General features: G+C 35.5%; 1 pseudogene; it reads right to left on the minus strand.

Moving 5' to 3' along the window:
- Window positions 1-3147: 3147 nt before the first annotated feature.
- LOC120591869 (uncharacterized) lies at window positions 3148-3266 on the minus strand (annotated as a pseudogene).
- Between the last annotated feature and the right edge of the window lie 8470 nt (window positions 3267-11736).

Below are 11736 nucleotides of genomic sequence, written 5' to 3' on the forward strand. Positions count from 1 at the left end.
TTTATTTTATCTGAATATTTTATGCATCCAATAAAACTATACTTCAGGTATACAGGGAAAGATTAAAGGTGCCAAGGGATAAAAAAAAAATTTCCCACTGTGTTTTTTTTCTTTTTGATAATTTTTGTTTTTCAATTACAGTTGGCATACAATATTATATTAGTTTCAGATGTACAACATAGTGATTAGACATTTATACAATTTATGAAGTGACCACCCAATAAACCTGGTACCCATCTGACAGCATACATAGCTATTACAGTATTTTTGACCATATTTCCCATGCTATACTTTTCAACCACGTGACTACTTTGTAACCATCATTTGTACTTAATCCCTTTCACTTTATCAACCATCCCCCAACTCCTTCCCATCTGTATAGGGAAAGCTTAAAGTCACCAGTGGATCAATATGTTCTTGATAGTCAAATAATTATTATATTGAATATAATTTAGTAATCAAATTAAAAAATTAGAATGTTTGTTTCATTATTTTGTTTCAGATATGGTGGAGTTGTAGAGATGACAAGATATTTGGTGAGGCTACATGAATGTGGATGGTGGAATAGAGTTGGACAGAATGGAATGGAATGGAATGGAATGGAATGGAATGGAATGCAATGGAATGGAATAGAATAGAACAGAATAGGACAGAATAGGACAGAATAGAACAGAATAGAATGTCAAGTGAGATAAAGCCACAGGATTGATCATAATAGATGATGTTGGTCAGTTTTCCTTTCTGATTCTCATAATAAATCAAGCTTCTTGTGGGAAGGGACTGATCACATTGTCATTTTCTACTCCATACATTTTATAGAGCTTCTCACATAGAAGATGCTTAATACATGCTCAAAAAATAATGCAGTGAAAGCAGTTAGTATAACTCCTTCATTCCACTAAATCTTACAGTTAAGTAACAAAGTCATAGAGCTCGCCATTAGAAGACCAGGAACTAGGGCCATAATCTTCTGAGAGCCAATATGTGCAGACATTGAATGCCAAAGCAGGAGATTTGAGCTGTGAAGTTCACAATGGCAGCAACAATGTGGTCACTTTTTGGAAAATCAAGTTATTATTATCATACACATTTTATTAAAATCTTTTTTCCTTTGTCAAAGAGGCAGAAAAAAATTAGAACTAAGCCATAGAACATACAAACACAACTCAATCGTATTGGGATATTTTGTGTGTGTGTGTGTGTGTACGTGTGTTTCTTGTTTATTAAATTTGTTCCCCATGCATGGGTTTAACAATATTTGCCCACATGGGCCTTAATTGATTTAAAAGCAGTCATTGAGTAGTCAAACAAATTCTCTTATGAATACACAACTGGATTTTTATAGTTCTTTAAACAATGAGATGAAGTGACCTATGTAGAAGAGCTCGGGCGCTATGAGGTCAGGGACAAAAAAGGGGAGCAAAGCTCTTTGTTGTTCTAAATTGAACTGAAACCTTATGCCCTTGGCAGCTACCCCTGGTGTGTGGAGGTCTCTTGTGGACGAAGTGTTCAGGTGTGCTGTCAATCACAGTCTGAGCGCCTCCCTTGCCTTTGTCAGTCTTTATAAGCAATTCTTATCTTTTAATGAGATCTTGGCTATTAGAAATCCTTTCCAGTTGTATGAAGGTTTGAGTGCTTTGGGCATTTTCCCTTTTTGATTACTGTGGCCTCTATCACCATGTTGAATTTTAGGTGTTATGTGGGATAGCTCACAGTTAACAATGAATTATGATGCCCATTCTGCCACCTCTATGAGTGAATAATGCTGGCTTCCAAAAAGAGAGCACCAAAAACTCCTTAGCAGTTCACTCAATTTGGATTGGCAAGAGAAAGGAAAGTAGAAAAATTGGAATGTGTAAAGTAAATAAATAATGGAAATGAAGCAATGTCATTTTTAATCCTTCAACAAATAATACAAATTGACACAATATTGCAATATTTACATTAATATACACAAAATATGATTTCTTTTACTAGTATACTGTGAAGATCTTAAATAAGGCACAAGAATCAGTCTAATTTTATATCATAAGTATATACTCATTTATTTCTGTTTATATTTTCATTAGTAAGTACTTAAGACCAATGAAGTTCTCTATAACTATTTTTTAAAAGACAAACTGAGTTATATTAAAGATTTTAAGAGTATATTTGAGCAAGAATCAACTGAAATCAGACAGTGTCAAATTGGAAGTGGTTAGAAGCACTTTGCTACAGGAGTCAGAGGAAAGACATACAGAGAAAGTACAAAAGCAAAGTAAGGAAATTATTGACTGGCTATAGCTGAAAGCCTAGATGACTGATTTCCTAACCCTGATTCATTTACAGGTTTAGATTTTGTTTTGCTTACATAGGCCACCAGTGCTATAGAGCCACATCAATTTTCCTTGTTTAATGAATTTAACATAAGTTAACAGTGAAATTATTAAGAAGACATCATCTAGAAGGAAGAAAGTCCCACATGGCAGAATACCTGGTTAGAAAAGAGAACAAATAAATGAACACAACATATCCTTAGAGGCCTGGGGAAGCCATCGTAGTCATTTGTGCTTGATCTGTCTGTGGGGATATTGAAGCACATGGCCAAAAAAATGGAACAATTTTATGAGTCTAAGCAGAAAGAGAAGGAGAGAACTTAAATAGAAAATAAAGAGATTTAAGCACTTACAGGACTTATGCAGAGCATTTAATAAGTTCCTGTTATTTTGTCTGAAAAGAAGAGGGGCAGGTTTAGAGTTTTCATTTCTCTCTATTGCAGGGTATATTAGGGGAAGAAAATCCTATTTATTAGAGACTGGCAATGAGCTACTTGCTGAGGGTTGGAAGGGGCAAGAGAGGGAGGAAAAGAGAGAAAAAGACTGAGCTTGATAGAGTCCAAGTACTCAAACTGTTAAGTTATTAGAGACCTGTTAATCTGTTAACAGTAATAGTTACAGTCTTATGTATTTAAAAAAAGGCCTGGAGACCCTACACATTGCCAAAGCCATGCCGTGTTTTCTAGATAAGTCTCGAAACCCAGAAAAAGAAAAATAAGTAAATCATTTTTTTAAAATTATTTTTTTATTTTTTAGGTGAGGCAACCCTTGGTTGACCTCACAGATTGCAAGTATCTTGTCAGTTTACAATCCCTTAATTTTTAATTTTTTATGCCTACAGCACCTGGTCTTCCTAGGTGGTCTCTCATCCAAGTGCTAATCAGGCCTGACCCTGCTTAGCTTCCGAGATCAGATGGTATCGGGCTTGTTCAGGGTGGTATGGCCGTAGACAAGTAAATCATTTTATAATCAACAAAAAACATCCAAGTGTTAAAATGAGACTTCCTTTAATTTTTTTTTTTTTTTTGTAAAATTTATGTTTGTTTCTACATATGTCTTATGGAAGATATTTATTAAAATGCAGATTTTAAAAAATGTTTACTCTATATTGAAACAGACTGAAATAAGATGTATCTTAAATCTTTCAAATTCACTTGGAGAAAAACGTAACCTGGCCACCTGATTCCGTAACAGAATAGTTTCCTAGCCTGGTAACAGCCATTCAGCCCACATTACATAGATTTCAAGTCATGATCCTAAAACTAAGGTGAGTGTCAGGATCACCTGGAAAGCTCATTCTCATAATTAATGACCAGAACCCAGACAGTCAAATGATGACCTATGTCCATGGAGGGGCTAGGGCATCAGTAGTTTGGACAAGCATCCCATGTAATTTTAAAACACACCAAAATTTGAGCACCACTTTGTTAAAGAAAAAAAAAAAATGACAAGAAGTGAATGGAACAGCCCTATAGGTATACACCTAGAGCTTCTGGCTCAGCGAGTTTGGAGCTTGGACCAGGGATTGGCAATATTTGGCAACCCCCGTCCACCGCTGCCCCCAAAGGTAAGTAGTTCTTGGTTTATTGATAAAACTTTGAGAAATGATGATGTAGAAATGAGATGTATTATGACTGATGTTGGTCACAGATAACTGATAAATATGAAACATCTTTATTAAAAGTTTTGTTCAGATTGTGACAGCATTGGGGGTCATGGGGAATTAAGGGGAGTTTTTCTATATTTTATGTGGATGTAACTTATTCTCAGGTCTGTCGTCTTTCTCTCCACTCTTTTTTTTTTTTCCCTTTCTTCCCAGTCTGGATTTGTGACTATGGGAGGGAAAGAGAAAATGCTTAGAATTGTACTATAAGTTTATAGCCAGGAAGGCCAAGATTAGGAAGAAGAGAAAAATATCCTGGGTCTTCTCCAGAGACTTTTTAAGCATTTTTCAATATAATTAACCACGTTAGATCTATTTGACCAGGAGAAAAATCTCCCTGCTTTAATATATATTCTTTATGTACTTCACTGCCAAGGAGCTTTACAATCCATTCTTCTCTGAACAGCCCAGGAAATAACAAAATCTGTTGATGTAGAGCCACTGTCTTTTTTTTTTTTTTTAAGGCAATCAAGCACAGTCTTAATTATAATACATATTTTTAAACATAATTTCTTATCACTGAAAAGCAATATAAAAATGGAGCAGTTTTTTATGCCGGGAAGTAATGAATGGTTTGAAAAATTGTGGCTTGCTAATCTTTAAGTCACCAGAATTTGTAGATTATATATTACAAATAAGTAGATATAGAAAATTTTCAAATATGATTTTGAACCAAAATAGTTGAATCTTCCCCTGCCTCCATATACACATGTACTCACAAGTGTGAGTTTTGGTCTCTGTGGCTCTCCATTAATGAGAAAGTGCTCTGACATTAGTACTGACTTCAAAATGTTTGGATGGTGTTGATAAGATGAGAAGATAAGATAGGTGTTTCAGGACCAATTTATCATGAGGCGAGATCAGTTTTTGTAAAAGGGGTTTTATTCTGTTATATAAACTTTGTATTGAATTTGATTTTTATTACAATGTCAAATAATATCATCAGAAAACCTGTCTTACATAAGAATAAAGAACTACATAAAATCCTTCTAGAAGCCATTCATTTTATCAGTCTTTTACTGTAAAGATTTCATCAGTCTTTCATACATAATACCACACATGAAATATGTTCTGTCAGTGAGTATCTCTGTAGCCTGTCCCTGGAGTGTAAGGCTTTTGAACTCAGACTTCATTAGTTTTATTAGGATCGCATGCCTCATTTGGCATCTTCGCCAAATGATCCATGATTTATTATACATCCCAGGGCTAAGCTTGCTGTGCGTAGTCACTGGCCCCAGAAGGCTCTGGAAGCTCTTCTGAGCCTTAGCATTTTCTGGATGGTCAGATTTGGAGTTTAATACTAGCTTCTAGACTTTTTATGATTTAAGCACATCTCAGTAAATTTAACTATATTAGACCTGACCAACTCAGGTTGACTTTATTCAACCTGACTCCATGACCCGGGTGAACAGAAAAAACAAATTAAGTTACTGTTAACCACACCGTGAATAAAATTCCACTATGGGTTACAAGATCTGAAGCCACTACGCTGCTTCGTGGTTGTCCAAGGTCAATTCTACTGATAATGCAACAGAATTAATTCCAATATTAGGAGCCATAAAACATGGACTGTTGAGAGAAAAATGATTCTTAGTCTACTAAGTTGGAGAAATGCTGTAAAACCTATACCCAATGACCTTTACCTCCACTGCTGAGATGCACTTGACCATAACTAGTGCTCCAGTACATTTAAAGCTTGTTACATTTTATTTAACATTCACTTGCTTAAACTTCTTAAATTATAATTTTTTCACATGTAATCTTTTTATATCTGGCTGAACTCTTACCACTAGGCCCGAATTTTGAAAATGCTGGTATAGAACTGTTTTAAAGTCTGATACATCTGATCTGCAATTTTTAATACAGTTTCCTACAATTCTTCTATTACCTTAGAGATTGCATTTACTAGTAAAGTTGGTACCTTATAGTTTGTGATTCCACAGGACATTATTCAGAAATAGTCAAAATGGAAAACTGATTTAAGACAGATACGTTTTGAAAGACAGAATGTAATGATGGTGTGCCATCTAGCTAGAGACAGAGTCCAATGAACTGTGTTTAGCTTTAACACTTCGACAGCCAGGATCTTTGTACAAGCCACTTGGGCCACATTTTGCTTCATGAACAATTTAATTAATATTACTCATGAGCCATGCTTAAATTTAATGGTAAGACAGAGTCTACAAAAATTAGATGTGAGTATGTAGCCCAGATGAGAGAATTAAATCAATGTTTGTTTTAACATGGTTCCGTTATTAAGGAATAAAAACATTTTTTTTCCTAGAAATTCCAATGAAATGACTGTAAGTGATTACGTACAGGACAGATAAAAGAAACATGACTAAAGGCACAATTCAGCAAAATTGTAGGCAACATTTCTAGAAATAAAGCAAGTTAGGGGATGACGAAAAATAATACATAGATAAAATATAAATATTTCATCTTAAAAGACACTGTAGCAAAATCATTTATCAGTAAAGATTAGAGTTATATTATTTCTGGTAACTGTGTTTGAGTTAAACAGGCCAGTGCTCCTAAGGTAGTGTTGTTCAATAAACACTTAGGGTTCCAAACTATTACCAGGTCACCACTCTGCCATCGCTACGGTGGTCCCTTCAACCTGTGGGCAAAGGTGGCCACTATCAGATTGTATTTCTGGCAATGAAATGGAAAAATAGGTAATGAAGATACAAGTAAAAGGTGTATACCAATTATCTATCAAGAAAGTGTTCAGGGAAAATGTTTCCATCCTACTGAGCAGGGCTTAGTTATACGAACACGTTGGATGGCATGTAAGACAAAGAAATGTAATGTTTTTCTGGGAAGTCAGGATCCAGGTAAAATTTTATCACTTAAGAGATGGGAAGCTCCATTTGGCCACTTAACTCACCTTATCCAATTATTGCATCCAGCTCAAATCTAAGATACTGAGGTAATGTACAGTTCTTGGTTAGGATGGTGTGTGAGACTTTATCCTATTCGACAACCTGTAAGTGCAAAGACAAGTCATATGCTATCACCACTTCTAATATACATTAGAAGTATATGTAGAAAGTATATGTTGGAGTAGGAACAGACTAATCACAATTAAAACTCTCTGTTGGAAAAGTAGTCATAGTTCTTTAGCAAGCATCGAATCCTTCAGGGATGGACTAGTAAATGCTTCAGTTTTGGCAGCGGAATAAACTATTGGTGATATCTGGCTCCTTTTTCTGTGATCTGGAAGATTCCTCCCCTCTATTATACTTCATGGCCAGCCATATTTAACATGGACATGGAACTTGCTCTTTTTGGAGCTGACCAGCTTTCTCAGGGTGTGGATTTGGGGACTTAGGGGTGTTTTAGATGTAAAGAAACAGGCATATGCATGTCAGGCTTGCAGCTCTTTGGAAAATAAAATTTCTTTACAAACTTAGTAAACTCCTCAGTTTATTAACAAGCAAAGTGTTTGTTCCTGGCCAATTCTCTGAGCAGGAAATCACAGCTTATAATTTTTAAGCCACAAATTTTACTGACTGGTTTCTATATTTTGTCCATTTCTCATCCTTCTTTCCCTTCCTTCCACACCACCAACAAAATGGCAGGAAAAGTACAGCATTGTCTACATTCTGGGACACGCACGGTCACTGTTATGCTCTGCTGGCCTATCTCATCGTGGCTGATCTGCTGATTCACCTCCTCGGTGTGAAATGGCAGCTAGACCTGCAATTTCTCTGCTGCTTGCACTGTGGACTGACAATTTTAACTCCAGGTCCTCAGATTCCAGCCTGCAGGTGATATTCTTTTCCTGAATGCCTGTCCTGGGGACTTTGAACTTGCTCAGCTAGCCCTTGCAATTACATAATTTCTCGTGATAAGTATATGAATAATCTATATTTATATATCTATGTATATCTATACATTTCTATATATCCACAAATATACAGTCTCTAACTGCTGCTTCTCTGGTTTAGGCTCCTTTTAGGATTTCCCAAACAAGAGGCTTGAATGGGAAGGCAACATCTTTAATCTAAGTTTGCTGGGGGGCTGACCTCCATTGTCTGGCCTAGAACTCTTAATAGAAGGTGCTCAGGAAAAGCTCTGGGTGTCAGTCTCCTACTGAGGGGGCTTTTAAGAGCCAATGAAAGGTAAATGTCCCAGTTTCAGAAAAGAAAGAATTTTACTTTTTGAGATCCACAAAGTCTCTGCTTACCAGATTCTCAATCTGTTCAGAGTACTGTGTACTAACAGACAAAGTCTCTATCATAGCGGTGTGCAGACAGGCTAGCATGGATGATGTGCATTTCTCCTTAAGGTTTCTCTTAAAGTGGCAAGAAGCAGCCAGCAAAAATCAATAATCTGAATTTTTTTAATATTTCTTAATGTTTTCCTTAATGTTACTATTCTTGTTGGCATTTTATCTGCCCTCTAAGAAAAAGCGAGAAATGCTTTTTCCAGTGTTTTGTTCAGGTATAATAAGCTTTCAGGCGACAATAGCTCAGATCATGAAATACTACGACCTACAAATTCCACTAAGCAAATGCTATGAGTTTAGGTCTCATTATTTGTAGCCCTCAATTTCTAGATACCAAAATCTATGTTAGTTGGAATTAGGTGTACCTGTACTAGTAACAGTTACAGCACACAACAAATTGGCTTAAACAAGACCCAGAGTTTTTTGTTCTTATGTTCAAGATGTTCAAGTGTGACTTGTGTCATGGCTAATATGTTTCACTGTAGGGTCATAGGATCAGGCCCTCTCCATCCTATTTCTCTGTGATTCTCTCTCCCAAGGTCGTTTCATGGTCTAACATGGCTGCTGGCTATAGCTATTGAATCACATTCCAGCCAGCAACATTAGAGAGACCAAAGGAAGGAAACAACTCCCTCTTTAAAGACACTTGGTAGAAGTGGCATAATTACTTCCTGTAACATACACAATGGAGGAGCATGAACTCTTTCTGCCACTTAAGTGTCATGTATTCTGTGAAAGAATAAGCTGGGGAAATAAACAAAAGCAAACTTCAGATTCCACACACAGCCATATGGCTGCAGAACAAATACTATATTTCACATTCAGTAGGAGTTTTTTCGTTGATTCACCCATTTCAGCATGGACATCTGAAAATGACAGAAACAAGATGTGTTATGACTTTATATTCAACTCTAGGTAGTTTCTTTTACATGTTCATTCTAAAACTGGTGATGTTGAATAAGACAAAGTTGTAATTGGCTTTCACTTTGTGTGTTGATATCAGTGTTATTTTTGTTGTTTAAGCTTACTTGAAGATTAAAAAAATAAAAAGGAAATTTAGATTTCAACATTACTCTGAGGCTCAGTCATGAGGAAAAAAAGGTCATTTATACAAAGAGCTGTTTAGATTTGACTTCTTATGGGAAAGCTCTGAGCCAGACAAGGTAATAATTAGACCAAATTGGAACTTGATGTTAACGCTTCTTGTTTGACTGAAAAGTATCAGTTCAAGTTATGTGGCTACCACTGAGAACTCTTTCTATGTATGGTTAAACAGCCCTTTTCTAAAAGGACAAGTTAACTAGATTGAATTGACACTTTCAAACTTCCCTGCATTGGTAAGTAGACACAAACATAGTTTCATTTTGAAGTTGGAGATCAGGTAAATGGCACTAAAGAAAAGACCTGGAAACATAGACCCAAACTCAGTAATGAGATAGGAATTAAGCTTGCATTACATACTAAATTAGTAAAGCCTAATGTATTTTCATCATTTTTTTATGCCATAAATTATCAGAATATAAAATAGATTTAGAATGTTCAGTTCCTCATAATATGGTGAATTCAATATTCAGAAATGTCATCTAATGCAAAACACTAAAATGTGCTAGATAAAATATAAAAATCTAAGAAAATACAGGGAATCTTCAAAAGCCCCCCAAATAAAAGAAAGTACTAATCCACAGATGTAAACTAGAGTTGTTTGGCGGATAAAATAAAGCAAAAACTAATTCCTGGTGACCAGAATTTCCATATTAATGAGCCTCATTCAGAACTATGAGGACTAACCTAGTTAGGCAAATCTAATTAAGATCTCTGTATGAACAAATGGCCAACAAATATTCGAAAAGATGCTCAACATCACTAGCAATTAGGGAAATGCAAATAAAAACCACAATGAGATATCATCGCACACCTGTTAGAATAGCTATAATCAACAGGACAAGTAATAACAAATGTTAGAGAGGATGCAGAGAAAAAGGACCCCTCATACACTGCTGGTGGGACTGCAAATTGGTACAGCCACTATGGAAAACAGTATGGAGGTTCCTCAAAAAACTAAGAATTGATCTACCATATGCTCCAGCAATCCCACTACTGGATATTCACCCCAAAGACTTGAAAACCCACATCCAAAAAGATATTTGCACACTGATGTTCATAGCAGCATTATTCACAGTGGCCAGAACATGGAAGCAACCGAAGTGTCCTATGATAGATGATTGGCTAAAGAAGCTGTGGTACATCCGTACAATGGAATATTACTCAGCTATAAGAAGAGATGGCAACATGTGTGATGATGTGAATGGACCTTGAGATAATCATGCTAAGTGAAATAAGCCAGACTGAAAAAGTAGAAAGTCACATGATATCACTTATATGTGGGATATAAACCTAAAAGCAACAAATGAACAGAACGAACAGAGACTCTGGGACATGGACAATGGACTAGTGGTTACCAGAGGGTCAAGGGTGGGGGAAGAGAGGGGAAGTAGATGGAGTAAAGGGAGTCAAATATAGGGGAAGAGGGGGAGGATGAAGTGAGTAAAGGGGATCAAATATATGGTAGCTGAAGGAAACTGGACTTTGGGTGGTAATCACACAATAGATTATATAGATGTCAAATTATAATGAACACCTGAAAATTATATAATTGTATTAACCAATGTTACCCCAATAAACTTAATGAAAAAAAAAAGATCTCTGTATGAAGCTTAAATGATTACTGTTTTCGTGAAAATTTACAACACAAAACAATAAGGCTACTTTCTTGTGCTGGTTTTGGACCACAATACCAAAAATAGCATTTCTTATGAATTCTTGGCCATGCACCAGAGAAAAGTTGTCATGGGGATAACCACCCATGAGATAGAAAAACTCTCAGGTGATGGTTTATTTTAAAGTGATTCTGATTAGGAAAATCAGTGCCCTTGGCTGCTTGGAAATGGGTAACACATATTCTCTTGGTAGGCGTGCACCTTCAACCCGTGCTTTAAAGAATTTTTACTAGTTAGAAGTTGTAAAACACCTGAGAAAAAACATCATCATTGAAGTACTCAGAAGAAACAACCAAAAGCTAATACAAATTCTAGAAAATCAGACATTTAAACAATAGGTATTGGAATTATTGGCTACAAATTATAAAATACATAATTTAATAACACTTAAGTAAATAAAAATATTCCAAAATATGCTATAGAAAAATGAAACAAAAACAGCCTATTATATTTAATATTAAGAACCACATAGAATTCTAGAAATGAAACATAATTAAATTTAAGAGCCTAATGATTGATCAGAAAGTTATGACACAATGAAAAAATTTAGAGAAAGCTGTAAGTAAATTAGGATATAGCATAGAAATCCAGAGGAGGAAAATATGAAGAAGTTATACAGATAGTAAAAATAACATATTTAATTGGAGTTGAGAAGATTAAAGAAAGGCAACTTTTGAAGTAAATATTCATTGAAGTTTTCCAAAATAGATAAAAGGCACCAATCTTTAGATTCACAAATTCCAACAA

This window comes from Pteropus medius, unplaced genomic scaffold, assembly GCF_902729225.1.
Source record: "Pteropus medius unplaced genomic scaffold, Ma_sr-lr_union100, whole genome shotgun sequence".
Taxonomy (NCBI): domain Eukaryota; kingdom Metazoa; phylum Chordata; class Mammalia; order Chiroptera; family Pteropodidae; genus Pteropus; species Pteropus medius.